Source organism: Triturus cristatus, chromosome 5_1 (assembly GCF_964204655.1).
Source record: "Triturus cristatus chromosome 5_1, aTriCri1.1, whole genome shotgun sequence".
In the NCBI taxonomy this organism is placed as follows: Eukaryota; Metazoa; Chordata; class Amphibia; order Caudata; family Salamandridae; genus Triturus; species Triturus cristatus.
The window spans coordinates 104,606,624-104,630,055 of NC_140587.1; the positions used below are offsets into that span (position 1 = coordinate 104,606,624).

Consider the following 23,432-nt stretch of genomic DNA (forward strand, 5'->3'; position numbering starts at 1 on the left):
CAGCACCTTCCCCGCGTTGGCCCTAGCTGGAGTTAGGAATAGTATATCTGCCTCTCACAGTGTCCAGCACCTTCCCCGAGTTGGCCCTGGCTGGAGTTAAGAATAGTTTATCTGCCTCTCACAGTGCCCAGCACCTTCCCCGAGTTGGCCCTGGCTGGAGTTAGGAATAGTATATCTGCCTCTCACAGTGCCCAGCACCTTCCCCGAGTTGGCCCTGGCTGGAGTTAGGAATAGTATATCTGCCTCTCACAGTGTCCAGCACCTTCCCCGAGTTGGCGCTGGCTGGAGTTAGGAATAGTATATCTGCCTCTCACAGTGTCCAGCACCTTCCCCGAGTTGGCCCTGGCTGGAGTTAGGAATAGTATATCTGCCTCTCACGGTGTCCGGCACCTTCCCCGCGTTGGCCCTGGCTGGAGTTAGGAATAGTATATCTGCCTCTCACAGTGTCCAGCACCTTCCCCGCGTTGGCCCTGGCTGGAGTTAGGAATAGTATATCTGCCTCTCACAGTGTCCAGCACCTTCCCCGAGTTGGCCCTCGCTGGAGTTAAGAATAGTATATCTGCCTCTCACAGTGCCCAGCACCTTCCCCGAGTTGGCCCTGGCTGGAGTTAGGAATAGTATATCTGCCTCTCACAGTGCCCAGCACCTTCCCCGAGTTGGCCCTGGCTGGAGTTAGGAATAGTATATCTGCCTCTCACAGTGTCCAGCACCTTCCCCGAGATAGCCCTGGCTGGAGTTAAGAATAGTATATCTGCCTCTCACAGTGTCCAGCACCTTCCCCGAGTTGGCCCTGGCTGGAGTTAGGAATAGTATATCTGCCTCTCACGGTGTCCGGCACCTTCCCCGATATATCCCTGGCTGGAGTTAGGAATAGTATATCTGCCTCTCACAGTGTCCAGCACCTTCCCCGAGTTGGCCCTGGCTGGAGTTAGGAATAGTATATCTGCCCCTCACAGTGTCCAGCTTCTTCCCCGATATAGCCCTGGCTGGAGTTAAGAATAGTATATCTGCCTCTCACAGTGTCCAGCACCTTCCCCGAGTTGGCCCTGGCTGGAGTTAGGAATAGTATATCTGCCTCTCACAGTGTCCAGCACCTTCCCCGAGTTGGCCCTGGCTGGAGTTAGGAATAGTATATCTGCCTCTCACAGTGTCCAGCACCTTCCCCGAGTTGGCCCTCGCTGGAGTTAAGAATAGTATATCTGCCTCTCACAGTGCCCAGCACCTTCCCCGAGTTGGCCCTGGCTGGAGTTAGGAATAGTATATCTGCCTCTCACAGTGTCCAGCACCTTCCCCGAGTTGGCCCTCGCTGGAGTTAAGAATAGTATATCTGCCTCTCACAGTGCCCAGCACCTTCCCCGAGTTGGCCCTGGCTGGAGTTAGGAATAGTATATCTGCCTCTCACAGTGTCTAGCACCTTCCCCGATATAGCCCTGGCTGGAGTTAGGAATAGTATATCTGCCTCTCACAGTGCCCAGCACCTTCCCCGAGTTGGCCCTGGCTGGAGTTAGGAATAGTATATCTGCCTCTCACAGTGCCCAGCACCTTCCCCGAGTAGGCCCTGGCTGGAGTTAGGAATAGTATATCTGCCTCTCACAGTGTCTAGCACCTTCCCCGATATAGCCCTGGCTGGAGTTAGGAATAGTATATCTGCCTCTCACAGTGTCCAGCACCTTCCCCGAGTTGGCCCTGGCTGGAGTTAGGAATAGTATATCTGCCTGTCACAGTGTCCAGCACCTTCCCCGCGTTGGCCCTGGCTGGAGTTAGGAATAGTATATCTGCCCCTCACAGTGTCCAGCTTCTTCCCCCACTTATAATTAATGACTTAATAATTTCAGTAAATATTTAACTTGTGTTTGCCAAAGGAGCACACTAGCTGATATATGTGTTTCTTCGGTAATATTGTCTGAAAGTGCTTCTAGAAAAAAATGATTTCATATTCCCATTGTTTTTAAGTAGTTATTATTATTATTTGTTATTATAAATTTTATTAGCATTTAAGTTATATGAATACATTCCAATAATATATTGGTGAAGCATACAGTGGTGCTCGTCAACAAAGTTCAAAATAACGTCTATAAACGCACAGCTTATACAATAACAACAATTAAACATCCCAATCCCCTCAGCAGTAGGTCCGTCATGTGTGTTATGGTGTGACCTGGTCTGCATGGGCACGGACCTCTACTCTGGTAATTTGTGACATTGTGCGTAGAACGGCCTCCCAGAAGCGAGTGATTATTCGGCAGTCCCAGACTGTATGCCAGAAGGTGCCTTCAGCGCCACAGTGTCGGCGAGAGAAAGGATTGTCTAACCTGCCTAGCTTGTGCAGCAGGGTTCTTGTGTAATATATGAGATGTTAAAGTTTTAGTTGTAATAACTTTAGTGTAGATGGTATTGCCACCTCCCTCGGGGACGCCAGGGCTGCCTGCCAGTCTTCCTCATCCAAATCTCCTAGGTCTACCTCCCATTTCTCCTTAAGGGCCGTCGTGGGATCCTGCTGATAATTTATTATCTTACAGCATGTGAGAGAGATGGCTTTTGTCTGGAGGTGTTCTGTAAGAAGTCTGTCCTCTAATGGGGAGGAAGTGTACCAAGCTTGCTAGATAACATGTTACAATTGTCGGAATCACTGCTAGAAGTGCATGTCGGACCTGCATGTATCTATAAGTTTCTGTCTGCGCCAAATGGTAGGTGGCTTGGAGTTGGACCAAAGGTACAACATCGCCTTTTTTCCACAAGTCCCCCACCCTGCAGATACCTATTAGATCCCACTGTTGGAAGACCTTGGTGTTTCGTAGTCTTCCTAACTTTCAGGTATCCCACAATGGCGTAGCTTGCATAAGAGTCCCTTCCCAGCCCAGTGCTCGCTGAGCCGCGGGTCAAATTTGTAGTGTGTGAGCCGTGGGGCCTGTATATTGCAGCTTCTTAATTCTATTATACAGTGCTCCCATTATCCCCTCGGGATCGAGGAGATGCCGGTCCATACGTTACGCCGGATCGTCTTGCGATGCATGGAGCCACTGGTTTATTACAGTGAGTTGCGATGTACAGTAGTATGTATGTATGTTCGGGAGGGCAATTCCCCCGTCGTACCAGCCCTTTACTAGTTTTTTCATTGTGATACAGGCTGATCCCCCGTCCCATAGAAGTTTAGTCACCTCAGTATTAAGCAGCTTGAAGAATGAGGGGGGGGGTCAGGAAGGGGGTGTTCTGTAGGACATATAAGAATCTGGGTAGCGCCATCATTTTGAAGAGGGCCGCTGTTCCTAACAGGGTAAGTGGTAGTGAACGCCAGTGCTTCACATCTTGGCAAAACCGACCCAGGGGCTTCATGAGGTTTTCTTCAATAAAGAGCGTGACTTGAGGGGCGATATAAATGCCGAGGTATTTAAAACCCCATCCGCTATTTGAATCACAGTTTCTTGGCAGTCTGGGCGGGGGGTCATGAAGGATGTAGAGCAATGATTTTGACCAATTAATGGTATAACCTGAAGCTTTGCCATAAGCCGCACAAATATCTAATAGACAGTTAATGGATCAAGATGGGGAGGTCATGTAGAGTAACACATCATCTGCATATAGTGATATGCCGTCTTCCCATCCCATCGTCCACCATAGCCACCTGATAACCGGATCCTGGCGTATCCAGGAAGCGAGCGGCTCCAGCATGACAGCGAACAGAAGCGGGCAAAGCGGGCCCCCCTGTCTCGTTCCCTTGCCCATAGGGAAGTCTTCCGAAGTGCGGCCATTCGCTACTACATGTGCCGTGGGCTTGTTATATAATAAGGGTACCCAGACACAGAATTTGGGCCCGAATCCCAAATGACGGAGAACTGCAAAGAGGAAGGGCCATTCCACCATGTCGTATGCCATAAGGGAGTCCAACGAAAGAATTACGGCTTCTTCTACAATGGTGTGCTGTCGTGCTATGACTCCGTGGAGCTTCCGGAGATTTAGGGTCGTGTTATGATGGGGCATGAAGCCCGATTGGTCCGGGTGGATCAAGATAGTTAGGTATGACTGAAGTCGTATTGCCAGTGCCTTGGCCAATATTTTTGCCTCAGCATTTATAAGTGATATTGGTCTGTATGACGCGCATTCTTGCGGTGGCTTGCCCGCCTTATGAATTGCGACTATGGTCGCTAAGTGTTGATCCCTGGGGAGTTCTCCCACCTCTAAACTGGCCTTGTACATATTTAGAAGGTGTGGCGTGAGCTGGGTCCTCATTTTTTTAATAGAGTTCTACCGGGATCCCATTAGGCCCCATGGCTTTCCCGGTATGCAGTGCCCCAATTGCTAGGGTGAGTTCGTCTGTAGTTAGTTCGGCGTCAAGAGCCAAAGCTGCGTCACCCAGCAGCGTGGGCATGTGAATATCCTTGAGAAAGGACACATTGTCGTCAATTGTATTTGTGGCAGTTGGTGTGTATACCTCCATGTAATGTGAGGCGAGCGTGTCCACTATCCGTTGTGGGTCTGTGGTTACCTCGAGTAGCTTGCCAGCCTTATCGCCCATCTTGTATATAGTATGCTGTGTTGCTGTGAGCTTTGCCTTTGCCTCTTCCCATGCGAATGCTTTATATTCCTGCTGCGCTAAGCTTAACGCATGGGTTGTAGCATCAGTGAAATCAAGTGCGTGGTTTGTCTCTGCATCGGCCACTTCCTGTTCTAGGTCTCCCAACTTCGCCCTCTGCGATTTCTTGTGTCCAGTTATGAATTAAATTGCATGACTGCGTAGTACTGTTTTGTAGGCTCCCCAAAGTATTACAGGGGACGACACTGAGCGTTCATTCTCGGTGAAGTAATGTTTTGTGGCCGCGCTAAATCCCTTGCATATTTTCGGGATTTTGAGATATCCCGGATGTATTGGGAATATTCGGCGCCGTATTGTGTCAGGGGACACATATGTCATGTACAGAGATGAGTGATCAGATATTCCTCGGGGTAGGTGTTGAATTTCTGCGACCTGATGTAGCCCAGTCGCTATCGTGAATATGTAGTCAATTCTAGAGAGGCTATTGTGTACCCCCGAGAGGTGCGTGAATTATCTCTCCTGCGGGTATTTAGATCTCCAAATGTCAATTAAGTGTATGGCATCAATGAAGCCTGCCAATTTGAGATTTGCACTGCCTGGGTCTCTGGGTGGCTGCTTATCTAGAGATGCATCTATTATGGCATTGAAATCTCCCCCCATGATAATGTCTCCTTGTGGCAAGGACAGTAAAAATTTGCCTAACGCTGGGAAGGTTATTTGATGTAGTGTCGGCGGGATATATACTGAGACTACTTTAAAGGAACGCCCTTCCCACTGGCATATCAGCGCCGCAAAGCACCCACGCTCATTTGTTTTGGATCTGGTGAGTATCAGTGGGAAGCGTTTGTTTAACAGAATTCCTACCCCGCGAGAGCCGGAGGTGAATTCCGAATTAATTGCCATCTTGTATCCCCATCTGCCCAACGCCTTAGTGGCTGAACCCGTCAGATGTGTTTCCTGTATAAGTGCTATCGCTGGACCTTTGCGTTTTATGTATTGGAGGACCAGACCCCTTTTAATCTTGTCTCCCAGTCCGTTTATGTTCCATGATAGTACCGTGAGAGGAGGGGGCGGCCCCTCAGGGTTCTGGGATGGGCCGTCCGCGGTGCCTGCTAGCGGGTTTGTGTGTGCCATGTGTCCATGTATCGGAATAGGGATGTGGAGCCCACTGCATTGTCCACCTTAGTATGCTGTTGTGAATGCTGTATAACAAACTCAACAAAAAACAAACTCAAATCCGAGAACTGTCCCTCTTTTCCCTCCCACCTCCCTGCCCGGCGGTCCCCAAACTACCCGCCACCCCAACTGTGCAGAGGGCTTTGTCCCCATAACTAGTACTTGCGTGGGGGGTCCGAGTCTATCCGAGATCGTCAGAGGCCCGCTTGATGTGTTCGTACAGTATAGGCCTATGACATATCAGGAGGTAAAGAGACCACCCCTGGAAACGTGGTCATCTCGATATCCGGTCTGCACGTGTAGAGCGCAGGATATCGGTAGAGTCAATGCGCCTTCAAGGAGGGGCGAGCTATAACTGAATTTTAAAGAAAGTCTCCAATGGTAGGTGGTAGGTGAAGGTAATTCAGTCCCCTTTGGTACTGGAGTCAGTGGATCTTGACCTCTGCGACTCCTGGCGTCGGTGTTGCTGCTGGGCCCTTGGTTTCCCAAGCTTCGTCGCTGGGCGCCATCCTTCTAGCCAGTCTCGGGTTTCCTCCGGTGTGGCAAAGAACCATGTTTTCCCTTCTGCCTCTACTCGCAGTTTCGCCGGGAAGAGCATTGAGTATTTGAGTTCTTGGATCCTCAGCTCTTTTTTAACTTCCAGAAAACTGCGGTGCTGTTTTGTCACCGCTGCTGTGTAATCTGCATACAGCGTGATCACCGGATTTTCCAGACGGATGGTTGGGGCTATTCTTGCCGCCTGCAAAATTGCGTCCCGGTCGTGGAAGTTAAAGATGCGTGCTAGAATCGGTCTGGGGGGGTGCCCCTGGTTTGGGCCTGCCCCCGGTATACGATGCACTCTTTCCACAGAGAAGAAACTCGATAGTCATCGCGTTTGAGGCTGGTTGTTGATAAGGTCTTCAACGAAGAGGTCCAAGGCAGGTCCTCCCACATTTTCTGGTACGCCAATTATGCAAATATTATTGCGCAGTGAGCGGCCTTCTTGATCGTCCATTTTGGCGAGGATTAGCTTATTGTCTGCCTCGAACTGGCGTACCTGGCGTTGCAGCGTGGCCGTATCTGTGGACAGTGCCATCACTGTGGACTCAAACCTCAGTTAGTCTTTCCGACAATTTTGATAAATCCGCCCGTATCAGAGATATATCCGTTGAGATTGTACCTACTGGACTTGTTGTAGGGCAGCCATGATGTCCACTAGTGTGACTGCTTCCCGTACTTGCGCGTGGGAGCCTCTGTCTGTACCGGGTTCAAATGCTGCTTTTCTGCCTGATCTTTGGTGTATGCAAATTTCTCCAGCTTGCCAGCAGGTACTGCGCGTGGACCACGGCCTGCCATCTTGTCCCACGTAACCTTGTCCCTCTGGTTGCCAAGGGGGGCGGGCGTAATCGCCACTGCCTGCCGCGGGATAAGTTGCACCGCACAGCCTCTCGTGTTTCCTGTCCTTTAATCCCCTGGCAATGTTGGCCGAAGGAGGTGGTGTTTTAGCGTATAATATGTCTGTTTAGATTATGGCGCTTTGAGGCCCCTGGTGTGGAGGCCTGTTTCACCTCCCGGTAATCAATGCCAGTTCAGAGTCTCTCAGAGGGGGTCTAAGAAAGGAGCTGCAGCTAGGGTGTGGTGGTGAGTGGGGCTGTGCCAGAGCCCCGTCGTCTGCGCAGGGCCGCCAGGGCCCAGTCCCCGGATCACTGAGGATTAGCCACTCGAAGTTGGTGCTGTAGTGTTCAGTAGGGGGGACGACACTTCCCCGCCGTCCAGAGCTTACGGCCTCTCGGAGCGCCCTCTGCACTCTCCACTCAGCGCTACAGTTTATTGGGCCAATCCATCTGTCTTAGTATGCCAGGGGGGGGGTCACGCGTGGTTCTCCAGGGGGGTGTCACCAGGAGCCGTTGCCGTCCGACGCCATCGCCGCTACACAATCCTCTCCCCCACACAATCGCACCGGAAAGCGCTCCTATGCCAGTGGGCATCCTTAAGATTCTTCACACCGCAAGCGTCACCAGGCTCACCCTATATGCCGTTTTAGCAGTCCGCAGTATTACGTTTCCTCCGCGGGTCTGCAGAGCAGGGCAGTCATCCGATTCTGGTTGTTGCCGTCACCATGCACCGCCCCTTGCTCCGCTGTCGCAGGAGATCAGGAGCACCCGAGGTCCCAGCTCAAGCGAGGCTGGAAGGCCCTCCTACACCACTGCAAATATCTCGGCGGCCGTTCTGCCCACGAAGTCCCAGAGGGGCGCGATCTGTGCCGCTAGTTTTCTGATTGAGGCGCCCCTCGTTTCACCCGTATGCAGGCAGGAGAAGTGCTCAGATTAATTACAGGGGCTCTCCCGATCACAGTGCTCACTCAGGCTGAGGCCATCTTACTCAGCCGCGAGCCACACCCCCCAGTAGTTATTATTAATAACATCAATGCAGTCATAATAATACTTGCATTGATTGAGAGAGCGCAGTATTTGAGAAACAGTCTCAGTCACACTCTCCTCTCAGCAGTGAGTGTGGTTACCTCACAAGTCTAACACTGAACACAAAACGGTGGACGTCCATTTTTATATCTATAAGGGATTACCAAACTTTTCAACAAAATAACTGGTGTAACACTTGTTTTAATGCTAGGAAATGTATGACTTAACATATATTTTTAGTAAAAGTGATTTTTGCCATGTTTTTTACCTTCTTTAGTATGTTTGTCCACCTCAGTTGGGGACAGACGTGCAGATTTAGTACGGCTCCACAATTCGACCCTTGCGTGGCTTTAAAGATAGTTTCGTACCATTTGCATTACTTTGTGTTCTAATGTATTGGGTTGCATGTCACAATTGTAATATTTTTTGAGCTTGTGCTAGGCAAGTACATTTGTATGGCCAATTTTAAATTTACATTATTAGGAACATTATGGTTAGTTCTATATAAAAACTGAGTGTAATTGCAGTCGTTATAATGCTTTTTAAATTTTTTATGTAAAAAAACAACATTTCCATTAAAAACAAAAATGTGTTGTAAAAGTATGCGTAGTAAATGTAAACGTGATAAATGTATGCATGGTTGGTAAAGGTACTTTCAATGTTATCCTATGTGTGTGCGTTGTAAAGGTATGCACTGTAAAGACTTATTTGTGCTAAAGGCATGTGTTGTATTGTTACACAACTATGTGGCCTATTAGGATGGCGGGCGGACTTTTGTCCGCCCGCCACCCTAGCGGTGCTGGGTCCGGCTGCCAGTGGTGCGGCGGTCCCACACCAGCAATTAGGATGCCACCGTGGCATCCTCTATTCCCAGCATTGTGGCGGGCGATGCTCACAGGACAGCCCGCCACAATGCTGGGAATGCACATCCTGTATTGGCATGCACAAGGTGACAGGCACCGCGCGGTGCCTGCCACTTTGTCTGTGCCAATGCAGGGGGGTACCATAGGTACCCTCCCACCCCCCAACATCCTGGGGGCCCACAACGGGCCCCCCAACTGCAAAATCCGCATGTCTTTCCGTGGCGGCAATGCCCGCCATCATAATATGGCGGGGGAAATGGGAGGCGGGCTGGGGATGATGTCGGGCAGATCGCCACCACCACGTGGGCGGCAGCGATCCGCCCGACATCATAATAGACCCCGATGTCTCTTGGCGGGGGTGGAGACATGCTGCGGAATAGGGGAAGTGGGGCTGGATGTTTGTTTGCTCTCTTTTTTTCCCCGTTTATCTTTCTATGCCTAATCTACCTTTCCTGGGAAAAGCCAATTTACTGATCACTTGACTTTTTGTTAACATGCACACATTTTGACTTGCAATGATAATTTCCTCTATATTTACATTATTGGCTTTTGTCGTTCCTGACAACAAATGTTCTATTTGATTGGACGACATACGATGTAAATGCATTGATATATTGTACACTTGAAAGTGCTGCTTTGTTATGTTTTTCTATTTCAATAAAAATATGTTTAAAAAAAAAAAAACACATGTCCGTAGGGAGCACTGAGATACCTTTGATTGGCACATGAGGAAGACATTGACATGCAACTTGACTGCAATGAAACAGTGCATTTTGCAGGCTGCTGTTGAGGCACAATCATGGCAGTGTAATTTTCTTCACAGTCCCATAAAATTACGCAGGCATAGGAGCCACCTACCAAACGTTATCTAAAGCACTCACTGTGAATCGAAATGTGTTCACTACTCCACACTTGCCACAAAGCTCATGCTGATTAGTTCTCCACACAAGGTTCACTTTGAACAACTCCTGGGTTGTGGTCACCTCTGCCTGGCTAACTCATTGACAAACAATTGTTTTAACGTAGAAGAAGACAAAACTTGGGGAATGAAAAGATGGCCGCCAGATGGGAGCCTCTCCAACCGGCTCCTGAGAGCTTTGCCAATCTTCTTCCAATAGTAGGTCACCTCTACATCCAAATCTCGCTTCTGGTCCAATCCTTCTCTACATGTGAACATCATGAATATCGCTTGAGAGCTGATTTAGATCCTAGAAGTATAACAAAATCAGTCAACTGACCTGCCATGTCTAACTGTCACTGAGGTTTTACAGAATTTGTCAACTTTTAGCCATCCACGCTGCATAGCTTCCTCCACGTTGACTGCATTCTCACTGATCATTAATTCAATTATTTTGTGAAGAATTGTGATTCTCCTATTACCATGACCAGAGAATCTGGATTTCATTAAAGACACGGAGGCTAACATTATGCATGCATTATTCCTTTAATGCAACTTCAAGCAGCCATTTTAAAATAAACATCCCAAAGCAAAGCTCTAGAATGTTCATATGTTACGATGGCAACAGGAATACACAGATCTGCCTCTTTTAAATGCAATGCGAAAGGTAAAGTTCTTCTAAAAAGTAACGATTTCTCCTTAAATGCAATGAAGAATTCCAAGTAGTAAGAAGGCGTGATGCCGAGACTTGCTTGAACTGTATCTTGATGAGGAGCCAATCAAGTTGATTAACTGAAAAAGGATAAAATATTAGGAATTGAATATAACGTCCTATGTAAAGGGGAAGAGAATTGGTGATAATATTGCATAATATAGGTAAAAAATATGATGAAAACTGAGTTATGTTCTCACCAAAACATTAACTTAATTTAGAACTCTAAGATTACGACAAATGCATGGAGGGTTTGGATGATCTTAGCCTCCGTGTCTTTAATGAAATCCAGATTCTCTGGTCATGGTAATAGGAGAATCGCAATTTCATTACAAGACTGGAGGCTACCATTATGCATGTTGGCAGTCTAGTAAAACTACGTCAGACATATGTTTGACAGGTTTGCAGTGATGTTTTGCAAATGTATAGGACCTGGACCAGTCTGCTGCCTTTAGAATGTCAACTAACTCACCTCCTTTCCAAAAAGATTGGCTAGCCATAGCGCCTCCTAAAGAATGTGCTTGAAATTTTGGAGATCAATGCTTGCCATTTGCATAGCCAGTTAACCCATCTGGCTATGGAAGAAGAGACCGGATTGAAGGGTTTAACAAAGGAAATAAGAAGCTGGTTTACACCAGCGGTGATATGTTTGTTCATCCTTGAATCATACTCCTTCATACAATCTACCATGCAAGCATTGCATCTAGGGTAAAAATTCATATCAGACATTGTTTTTGTTCTCTTCATAATTTCAAATCTGACGCCGAAGGCGTCATATGATCTGTTAGTTACTTCCAGTGCTTTAACATCCGAAACCCTACGGCAGGATATTAGATAGGAGAGAAGCTAGTTTAATAGAGTTTTTTATTATCTAGCAGGTTATTATTGGGCCAGTTACAAAATAGGTCAAGTAATAATTTTACGTCCCAAAGAGTGTCGTATTTAGGAGATCTCTTAAGCCTGATGCTGTTCATAACTCTGCATATTATTGAATTCTTAACAATAGTTCTAACATTTAAAAGGGAGCGAGCCGCAGAAATGGCTGATCTATAGCAGTTAATTGACATATAGGAAAGACCTCTTTTAAATTGTTCAACAAGAAAATTGGCTACATGCACAATAGGAGCCTTCACGGGATCCGTGTTCCTTTCCAAGCACCAACGAAACCATCTTTTCCAGATTCCGTTGCATCTATAGTGTGTACCAGGGGCCCATGATTCTTGGAGGAGAGAAGAAGCTTGCGCCGAAAGCTCAAAGATTTTGTTGGCTCACCTGACACTTTCCAAGCAAGAAGGTTCAAAGTCCCATTCTGAAGAAGAGGATGTTCCAAACCATCTATGTCTCTTAGGAGGCCTGGTAAAGCTGGAAGTAGAAAGGGTATTTCGTGAGGAAATTTGAGTAGCAAAGGAGGGCCGCGCCCTTGCAAGGACTCACAGAAAAGAATGCGGATTAGGGAAGCGGCTATTGGAGGGTTGCCGTGTATAAAGGCAGCACGGCGTGGCCCGCACTCCGTAAATTGGAGTTGCGAAGGAGGGCCGCGCCTTCGCGAGGAGAAGCAGATCCGAGAACAGATTATGGAAAGTGGGGACTTACTCTAAGGAGGCCGTAGAAGTGCCCTAGGGCAAAGGAAAAGGCACAAGAAGGATCAGTGGACGTTAATACAGTGGCGAGGTATGTTGGGAAAAATGAGAAGCCCAAAATATGAAATGAAAAAAACAGTGAGGTAATAAGATAGACAGAAGATTTGCGTTGAAAAGTTATGATTAAAAACGCAGTACAAATGTAAGCAAAGACAAGAAGGTATAGAGAGCAATGATCAAACAACTTACCTGCTTGAAGACGCATTTAAAAGAGGCAGATCTATGTTATCCTGTTGCCATCGTAACATGTGAACATTCTAGAGCTTTGCTTTGTGATGTTTACTTTAAAATGGCTGCTTGAAGTTGCATTAAAGGAATAATGCATGCATAATGGTAGCCTCCAGTCTTGTAATGAAATCCAATCTGTCTCTCGAGATGACAGCTTGTATGCAGGTGAGCTAATAGTTCATTGCTCTAATGCCAATTGGGCACTGTCCTGCTTTATGCCATGCATTATTCTACTTCTACTGTCCTATGGATCACGGAATTTGAAGGATGCTGGTTGTTTGGTTGAGTTAGGCCCTGAACCACATCCCATGCAGATCTGCAATGCAAGCTTCAAATTACATCAGCAACTGCCATTTTTTTTGGTCAAAATTGTTTTTATTATAATTAAATAAAAGACACAAACAAAATAACCAAAGAAAAGGGAAGACATGCGACAATTCCGCCATAATTCCCACGCAGGGGAGGTGCACAAGATGAGGCGGGCCGCCATGACTAGCGAAGGTCCTGTTGTCCAGCCCAGCAAGGTAGTAGCGCTAAAGAGGATAATGAGGGGCCAAGACCGGGTCGCCAGATTGGGTGCTTTACAGTTGGACAAAGTCCGCTCTACGAAAATGTACACCTACAAGTGAGTCTCCAGGGCCGGATCAGCCAAGTCCAGTATCTCGGGCCCGTCCCTCTCGGATTCCGGACTGTCACAATTATCTTTCAAACCAAAGAAAAGACAACCAGGGGAACTCCCCCCCACACCCTCCAACAACCCCCCCCCTCCCCCAACCCTCCAGTGGTGGAAGCACGCACTCATACCGCTGCCAGCTCCCCGCGGTATTCACACTTGAAATAGATGTAGGGCTCTAATCGACGGTGGGCACACTGCAGCTGGTAGACCCCGAGAAAGGAAGCGTACTAAGGGCCCCCAGCGGAAAACAAAGTTCTGAAAGTCCCCCAAAAATATGTCCGCCATTCGCTCCATGCTCAACAACTTCCACAACCTCGCATGCCAGAGAGAGATCGCTGGGGCCTCCCTCTTTTTCCAGGCCGCTGCCAAAGTAATTTTAGCCGCCCCAGTGCAGAGCTAGAAGATTTTTTTGTCCGCTCGGTCTGATGTTCAAGAAGCGGGTCCCTAAGGCCCAACAGCACATGCTCCAAGGAATCCACGATAGGGTACCCCAGGATGTCTTTAATTTGGGCCAGAATCTCTTCCCAATTAGGGCGGATGATCGGGCAGTCCCACCAGATGTGGCGGAAGTCCCCCAACAACCCACAGCCTCTCCAACATCTATCCGAGGTGTTAGGGAAGATGCGATGGAGCTTGGCAGGGGGGAGATACCAGTCCATCATAGTTTTAACATGTGCCTCCCGCAGCTCCATCGAGTGATTGTGTCTGGCCAAATCCCGCCATAGATGGGACCACTCCTCGTTCGTGATGTCACGCCCAATTAGGCTCTCCCAGTGACCCATATATCGCGGCCTAGGCGGGACAGTTGTGGCAAGGAGGTAGCTATAGATGAAGGAGATAGCCCCACGCATTGTCGAGGTGCGGGAGAGAAAGGCTTCAAAGGGGGTAGGCGGCCGAGTGGCCGCCTCCCGTACTGACGGGGATAAGGCCCAGTGTAGCAACTGTCCGTGGTGGAACCTTTCCGTTTCAGCAATCCCGTAGTCCCGCCCACAATTCGGGAAAGTCAACGGGGCAGAGCCGTGGAACAAATGTGTGAGGGCCAGGCAGCCTCCCTCTCTCCAGGTGTCAAAGGGCCCCTCCTTAAGCGCAGGCGGAAAGGCCGGATTGAAGTGAATGGGAGTGAAGGGCGATGGGAAGGTGGTCCATCGCTCGTCCCCGGAGACCGCATCCCAAACCTTAAGGGTGGTGCCGGTAGGGGTGCTAAGATAAGCATTCTTGGGCCTATCCCCCTTAGGCTTCCACACCAGGTCCCAGATCGTGCGGCCTGCAACACTCCTATCCATGTGGAGCCAATGCTTTTCCGAAAGCGGCTGGGTCCACTCCACCAAGACTCTCAATTGCGCTGCTTTGTAGTAGCAGTGCATGTCAGGGAGGCCCATCCCTCCCTCCGCCCGTGACCGCCGAAGAGTGGCAAAGGAAAAGCGGGCCCTGCCCCCCTGCCATACAAAGCGCAGCATAAGCGTCTTTATACGGCGAAAAAAGTCTCTGTCTAAGACAATAGGAAGAGCCTGAAAGAGGTATAAAAGCTTCGGAAGGAGTGTCATCTTGATCGCATGAATCCTGCCCATCCAGGAGATAAACAGCGGCTTCCAGCGCTGCAGCTCTGCCTGAATAGTTGCCAAAAGCGGGGGGAAATTAGCCGAATATAGCTTGCCCACTGTGGGGGTCAAGCGGACCCCCAGATACATCAGCGAGGAGTGAGACCACGGTAGGGGCGAGAGCGGGTGAAGCCGTTCCACCTCCGCCGAGGAGAGCGTAAGGTTGAGGATATACGATTTGCTATAATTGACCCGAAACCCCGCTACGTCCTCAAAGTGCGCCAGGGCAGTCTGCACATGAGGGAGAGAGTGCACCGGATCCGCAAGGGAAAGGAGGACATCGTCTGCGAACAGGGAAATCTTATGTTGTTCCCCCGTGAAGGGCAGGCCCCGGATGTCTGTCTGTTCCCGGATTGCCATTGCGAGGGGCTCGATACTCAGGGCAAACAGCAAAGGGGAGAGAGGACAACCCTGTCGCGTTCCCCGCGAGTGTGAGAAGAAGGGGGACAGGGGCCCATTTACCGCGACTCTAGATCGGGGGCTGCTATAGTTGGCTTTAAGCATGGTCACAAACTTGTCTGAGAAGCCAAAGGCCTGAAGAGTGCGGAACAGAAACGGCCAATCCACCCGATCAAACGCCTTCTCGGCATCCAGCCCATGCAACACCGCCGGGATACGAAACCGGTTGGCCTTCTCAATAAGATGGACCACCCTTCTGATGTTATCATGGGTCTGCCTCCCCTTAATGAAACCGGATTGGTCCGGGTGGATCAGTGCCGGCATCAAATCCTGCATGCGCGACGCCAAGATAGAAGAGTAGAGTTTAGCATTGAGGTTGAGAAGAGCTATCGGTCGGAATGATGAACAAACAGAGGGGTCCTTGCCCGGTTTGGGGATCACCGAGATAACCGCCTCCGCCATGGAGACTGAGGACACTCCCGCCTGGGCCATTTCATTAAACAGGCGAACCAGAAACCCACTGATTTCCACCGCAAATGTCTGGTAGAAAAGGGCCGTGAACACGTCCGCGCCAGGCGCCTTGCGAGGCTTCAAAGACTTAATGGCGTCCAGCACTTCCTCGCTAGTGATGGGGGCAGATAGCAGGTCGTTCCATTCGGGAGAGACTCGAGGGAGCGGGAGAGCGCGTAGGTAGTCCTCCTGGGCAGTGGGGTCCAAGTCGTCCCCTGTGTAGAGTGCGGCATAAAAGTCCCCGAAGAGTGCTGTTTTGGTTGCGTCGTCGTGTTGCAGCAAGCCGGCGGCATCCCTTATGCCCCCTATGTATTCCCTTTCCCGTTTGTGGCGTAACTGACGGGCCAAGTGTCTCCCCACCTTATTCCCCTGGGAGTAAGAGTGATGGCGGAGCTTCAAAAGGGTGAACTCAGCCCTGTTGTTGTAGTGGGCCCGAAGTTTGCCCCTGATAGCCGTGAGAGAGCGCAGCGTCAGCCTGGACGGGTTGGCTTTATGCGCCTGCTCCACCGTTGAGAGCTCCCCCTCCAGCGCCTCCCGGTCCATTCTCCGCAGGCGATTAAGTGCCGCGTTGAGGGCCAAGCATCTCCCTCGGATTGACGCCTTGAAGGCGTCCCAAGTAGTGAAGATCGATGTGTCCCGCACCGGGTTGAGCCGAAAGAATTCCCGGATCGCCTTGCGGAGGTCGTTACAAGAAGACTCATCCCGCACCACTGACGCCGGAAAAAACCATCTACGCGGCGCAGACCCCTCCGGAGCCCACTGAAAGCCCAGAGCCAGTAAGCTATGATCAGACACAGAGAGGGGGAATATCTTCGCGTCTCTCAGGGACCCCTGTAGGGATTGGCTGTAGAAAACATGATCCAGGCGGGAGTAAGAGTTGTGCACGTGGGAAAAAAAGGTGTAATCACGGGAGCGGGGGTGTAGCGAACGCCACCCGTCCCGCAGACCAAGCTCCTCGAATCGCCGTCGTGTCTCCTCAGCGAAGAGGCCGGCCTCGGCCCTCCGCTGGTGAGAACAGTCCAAGTCCCTGTCCCATACCAAATTTAAATCGCCCATCAGAAAGAGGCCGCCCTCCACAAAGTCTTCCACCGAACTCAACAGATCCAGGAGGAACCGATTTTGCCCAGCATTGGGGGCATACACCACTAGGAACGTGCAAGTTCTGCCAAGGAGCACTCCCTTAACAACGAGCCATCTGCCCTCCTTATCGCTGCGCACCCCCAGCGGATGAAACTGAAGAGTCGAACGAAACATCAGGGCTACTCCCCTGTGCTTTGACGCCGCCGAGGACCTGTAGATAAGAGGGAATTGCCTATGCTTGAGACGGGACTCGTCACTCCGGGTCAGGTGCGTCTCCTGGAGCCCCACCACATCCAGGTGGTGGTCCAGGATGTATTTCCAGACCTTCTGGCGTTTCTGCGGCGAGTTCAGCCCCTTCACATTCCAAGTACCTAAGGTACCAGGCATCCTACCACACTCCCCTCTCTCTTCTCCGCCAGATCTCCCCCCGCTCTACACAGCAACCTCACACCTCCACTAGCACGACCAGCACTCCCTCTCCAAATTCGGGCCAGCAACGCCCCTCTGGGCCATCGCTCTCGAAGCACAGCACCAGAGACTACCAGATCACATCCCGGGTTGTCATGCGGCTCATCGTGCCTATCAGCCAGTAATTGCCTCACGCCTGGACATGGCAAAAAGACCAAGGACCCAAACCCATTCTGCCCCCGACTCCCTCGTCTGCAGCCGAGAAGAGCACTGTCACTCATGCCGGGGCCTCTCTCCATACCCCACCCAACAGACATCCCTCACATCGCTCGCACACTCTCCCCCTGGCCTCCACCACTGGACCCTCCCATCCCCAAGCCCAACCAACCCAACCCCCCCTCCCCCCCCTCATCCCGGGAACCTGAGTATCCAAGAACCCCAAAGCCGGGACCACTGTGGTTATCCCCCAAGCCCCTGAGGCGGGGTCTCCGCCCTCACCCCTCCAGTGAACAGGTCCAGGGCGTCTCCTCACAAAGTACATCAATACCCAGTGGTACCTGAAAGGAGGACGGCCCTCCGGCGCCGATCAAACTGAGGTCTCCCGGGTGGCTAGGCAGCAGAAGAAGAGTCCTGCAAGGCTGCCTCCGTCACGTTCACCACCGAGGCCACCGCGGCGTCCCTCTCCTGCACGCTGGTCTCAGGGTCCTGCCGACCCGGGGCAGCAGAGCGCCCCACTCGTTGCCAAGGGAAGGAGCGCCGACGTTGCCTCACAGGCGAGCCCCCATCTCCCTGCGAGGGGGACCCGTCATCCAAACCAAGGAGATCCTTGGCAGCCTGCAGAGAGCGGACCTGAACCAGCCTGTTTTGCCACCGAAAAATCGTCCGAAACGGGTGCCCCCATAAGTAGGTGATGTTCTGGCCTCGCAAGAAAGACGTTACGGGGCGAAAGTCACGGCGTTTCTGCAGCGTCGACGCCGCTAGATCTTGAAACAGCTGGGGATGGTGGTCCCTATAAAGCAGTGATGGAAACCCTCTCGCCTTCCGGAGTATACGCTCTTTAAGCTGATAGTCGTGGATGCAAACCAAAATGTCCGGGGGAGGAGCCCCTGTCCCTCTTGGCAACCCCACTCGGTGCACCCTGTCCATCCGGACTTCGCGGATGTCATCCTCTCCTAAAATCTGTAGAAACAGGCCCTCCACATAGCCCCGCAGGTCCCCAGCCTCTCCGTCCCAAGGTACCGAGCGAATGCGGATATTGTTCCGTCGGGACCGATTTTCCAAGTCCTCCGCATGGGCCTGGAGGTCCAAATTCTGTTCCGTGAGCCGGAGAACATCTTGCTGAAGCTGATGGACGTCGCCAGCGAGCCCCAAGTCGTGCTCTTCCAGGGTGGCCACCCTCTCTCCAATACCATCCACATCCCGTCGTACCTCCCGGAGGTCAGAGGCCAGCTGGAAGCGGAGGCTGGTGATATCCTCCTTGATAGCATTAAACAGTTCCAGCATAAAGGCCTTGGTGACAGGCGCATCATCATCAGGTGGCTTAGAGGAGGCACTAGCGCCAGGCGGCGTCGAAGGGGCAGCTCCCCGCTGCGGACAGTCTCGTCCGGTTTTGCCCCCACGGTGCTTGCCAGACATCGTGTCCTATTCAAGGTAGTTCGGTGCCACCCACTGGCACGTGTCACCACCGCCGGTACCACTCTACCACGTGCCCCCCCGATCGGGGGAGATCAGTCTTCGGACACGGCCACTCCGCAGTTCGTGCCCAGCGTGGGGGAAAGTCAGACATCACCCAGCTCTCAGCCGTAGGCCGAAAATCCCAGCAAAAGAGCCGGTCCACCGCACCACCGGCCACAGGGCAGCTCCCCGATCAGTCACGGGGCGATGGTCCCCCCAGAGATCGCCGGGAGGAGCCCCTAGAGGTATCGCCCACACCTCGGGCCCCAGCACAAGCTTACCGGGTCCTCACGGGGAGCGCCTGGGTCCAGGTGGAAGCCCTACAGTCCGCGGCTCCTCTAACAGTCCGACTGGGCCAAAGCAGGCCCTCCAGCGTCACCACGGCGGAGCGCGCTCAAGCTCCCATGCCTCAGGGCCTCCCAGGCGCTGTTAGGCGATGGCCTCCTGTGGCCGCAGCCCCACTACAATCTCCGCTGCCTTCAGAAGCCCCGGGGAGCCGGACACCACACCGCACACCGCGTCCTCGGGCTGGCCCGGTTGGGGCAAACTCCGGTTCCACAGCTCCTCGGTCCGGTGACTCCCTCAGGCTTCGCCCTCCTCGCCGGGGCGGGGATCCGTGCCCCCCAGGCGCCCACAGCTGCGATCACTCGTGGGTTAGGGCGCTCCGCTTCCGCCTGCTGGGTGACCGCTTCTCCTTGCTGCCGCCAGCATAAGCTCCACCCTCGCCGGGAAGCCGGGCTCCACAGCATCGGCCTCGCGCCGCAGGCGAGGTCCCGGCTCCTCCTCCGCCAGCCGCCCCACAGGCCTCAGATGTTACGGGACAGTCAGCACCTCAGGGGAATCCGCCGGCGACCCCCGATTGTCTCCGCAGTCACCGGACATCGAGCGCTACTGCCGCCAGGTCTTGGAAGTCCCTGGGAGGCCGCTCATACAAAGCTTTGCAGGTTCGGCGCCGGAGGGACCTAGGAGAGCGTCCTACTCCGTCGCCATCTTGACTCCGCCCCCGCAACTGCCATTTTTAAGTCTGGCTTGAAGACCGCTTCAGCTGGATTGTCAACCACAAGTTTTCTAAAAAAACAATTTATACCTCTCAGTGAACACTTTTTTTTGTCAAACTTCTTTTTATTAGATTTTACCAATAACAAAGTATAGCGAGACTTTTAAGTAGTTGGGAACACACAATGGTTATTATGCAGGAAGTTTATTAAGAAATTCAGGACACAACCTCCAGCAGCTGTCTTCTTAGCAACGCCCGTCCACCGTCTCCTGGACTCCACATACCGGATTCCAGAAGTCGAAGCCCGACGTTGCTAAGCAGCAATACCTACAAGTAAACACATTCTATAATATACAACATATCCTCTTTTCTTTAAATATATATATTTTTTAAGTACTATGCAGTAAAGACATAAAGAAAGTAAAGATAAAACATCATATCAAACATAGGAGACTAATTGCAAATATAATCTGAAAATTTTCTTGGTGGAAATCTAATTCGTGTGCTGGAGTCCCTGACCTTAGACTGAAATTTAAGTTGAGAATTTGCTCCCTTGAGATCCTCTTTAGGATCACTGGTTACGACTGAATTAGACTCCGTGGGGTCAGATGAAACCCTCGTCCATTCACGCACTTCAGTATCATTACATATGGACACACGATTAGAATTCCACCATTTCCCATCAGAAAGTTTTAAGAAATCACCATTAACGGAAAGAATCTTCTTTGGATCAGAAAATTTTGAACTTCCTTTCTGTTGAATCGTCCCCAATTTTACTCTTACAAACATACCCTCAACAAATACTTTAGGATTTTTTAATAACTTGTCATTGTGCCTTTGCACATAGGAACTTTGATAACATTCAACTTTGGATCTGATGACACTATCATTAATAGATTTTTTTCCAAATCTGCCCATCCTTCCTGGAAGAACAATGGAACATGGAACCCTGCCCTTAAGTAAACAAAAAGGAGTTTCACCAGTGACAGAGTGAGGGGTAGTTCTGTAATTCCATAGCATTTTTTTTACTGAGTTTTTCCAATCAAGTTCATTGTGTAAAGCCATTTGTACACATTCACCCAAAACACGCTTAAATCGTTCTATTAGACCATTTCCCCATGGATGATAAACTGGAGTCCTTAAGTGCTTTATACCCCATTTCTTGAGGAATTCAGCAAACTCGATAGATGTGAATTGAGTGCCATTATCAGTCAAAATTCCTGCAGGACATCCTTCTCTTCGGAACACTTCTTCACAAAACTCAATTACATTGTTGGATTTTACCTCACGCACAAAAGTCACTTCTGGCCATTTGGAAAAGTAATCCATTAATACTATGGCAAATTGACACCCAACACCAAGAATTTCAAAAGGGCCGCAAACATCGATTGCTAACCTTTCCCAAGCTTGTTTCGGCCAAACTACTTGATGGATGGGAGTTTCCTGAATTTCGTGTGTTTTGTCACTACGTGAACACGAAACACAATTCCTAACAAATCTCTCAATGTGCTTGTCCATCCCAGGCCACCAGAAGTGTTCCCTGGCTTTCCTCTTCATGGCAGACATGCCGCCATGTCCCTCATGCAATAACTGTAATAACATCGATCTCAAAGGAGAAGGAACCACTAATTTGCTATTTCTTCTTAAAATGCCATCCACTACAGTCAATTCACACCATATTTCTTTGTAAGTCAGCAATTCATCATACGACTTCCAACCTTCATTCATCGGAAGACATTCAATTATTCTTTTTAGTTCAACATCCTCTAAAGTTGCTCCTTTCCAGTCTGACTCATCTATAGCGTGACACACATCGCTAATTTTAGCTACAATCCAATCTTCTCCTTCTGAATCACACCCATCACATTCACTACTCTCATTCTTTTCAACAGGAAGGCGCGACAAACAATCTGCATTCACATTTCTTATGCCAGGTACGTACTTAATACAAAAATTATAATCCTGTAGGCGGTAAATCCATTTAGAAATGCGTGGACTTGCTCTAGCTGCGCCCGATGTGGAGAAAATATCAACTAAAGGTTTATGGTCTGTATGTAACTCAAAATGTGTGCCCCACACAATATTCCGGAAATGCTGAACTCCCCACCAACACGCTAGCGCTTCCTTTTCTATGGTGGAATAAGTGCCTTCAGCTCCCTTAAGAGTTTGTGATGCAAAGGCTATCACTCTTTCCTTGCTATCAAGGATTTGCATAAGTACTGCACCTAATCCATACCCACTTGCATCTGTTACAATTATGCATTTATCACTGGCGTTGAAGGGTTTTAAGGAAATAGCACTTGCTACCGTTTTTTTTACTTCTTCAAATGCGTATTGACATTTGTCAGACCACTCAAATGTTGCTTTCTTTTTCATTAATTCTCGCAGTGGAAACACGCAATTGGAGAAGTTGAAGATAAATCTTGAGTAATATTCAGCAAGTCCCAAGAAAGATCTCAGTTGATCTTTATTTTGGGGAACTGGTGCATTTTCCAAATCTGCTACCAATTTTAATCTAGCTTTGATCCCATCTTGATTTAAGGTATGGCCTAAGTAGTCCACTTCAGTTTGACAAAATTTACATTTTTTTAAACTAATGGTCAAGCCGGCTAGCTCCAATTTTTCGAATACTGTGCTTAATACATTATCATGCTCCACGTTATCTTTTCCCCACACTAGAATGTCATCTTGAAACACAAGAATTTTTGAAATGCCTTTCAAAATTCCTTGCATGACCCTTTGGAAAACTGCTGCGGCAGACGCTAGACCAAAGGGCATGCGGATGAATTGAAACGCTCCTTCAGGAGTGATAAAGGACGTTAAATGTTTAGATTCTGGTTGCAGTAATATTTGATGGTATGCACTAGACAAATCTAAGGTGGAAAAATATTTCCCGTCGTGAACAGAAGCTAACATGTCGTTAATGTGCGGAAGAGGGTGGCGATCAACCCAAATACATTCATTAAGATCTCTTAAGTCCACACACATGTTGATACAACCGTTGGGTTTGTGTGCGATTACAATTGGACTAAGCCATTCGGAGGCTTCAATCGGTTCTATGATGCCTTCTTTGCATAACCTGTCCAATTCTTTTTTAAGCGGTTCCCTCAGTGCTAATGGCACATTCCGCACTTTGTGAATCTTTGGTAAAATATCTTCTTTAAGAATAATTTGGTGCCTAAATTTTCTCAAACATCGCAGACTTTCCTTAAAAAGGTTGGGATATTTTGACACCCATTCACTTTAGTTTTGAGCTTCAGTTAAGAGCACTTGCATGGGATGATTCGGGTTAAGAATTATATTAAGGGCCTTCTGTTCCCTCCACCCCAGTAAGGATTTCCCTTTCTCAACAACATAAAGTTTAGCTATTGATTCTCTACCTTGAAACCAAATTTTTGAGGAAAAGTAACCAATAACTGGTAATTTTTGACCACAGTAACCAACCGGACTGACATCAGGAGTTTGAAGTTCTTTAGAACCTAAGTCCATCCAATTCTGTTTGTTGATTAAAGTGAATGGGGAGCATGAGTCCGCCCACATTGGTAATACCTTATCATTAACAGAAATGTTGCACTTAGGAGGATTATAATTTCCGACACAAGCAATGTCATCGACTTTATCAATCATATATACGTCAATGTCA

The 23,432-nt window shown here is 49.6% G+C and overlaps 1 protein-coding gene across 1 annotated transcript in view; it reads right to left on the bottom strand.

Moving 5' to 3' along the window:
• MAF1 (MAF1 negative regulator of RNA polymerase III) overlaps positions 1-7,508 on the bottom strand; it is a 361,074-nt gene extending 353,566 nt beyond the window's left edge. Inside the window, exon 1 of the mRNA XM_085604535.1 lies at positions 5,870-7,508. The gene's annotated coding sequence lies outside the window, so the exon portion shown is untranslated. The remainder of the gene's footprint in view (positions 1-5,869) is intronic.
• Between the last annotated feature and the right edge of the window lie 15,924 nt (positions 7,509-23,432).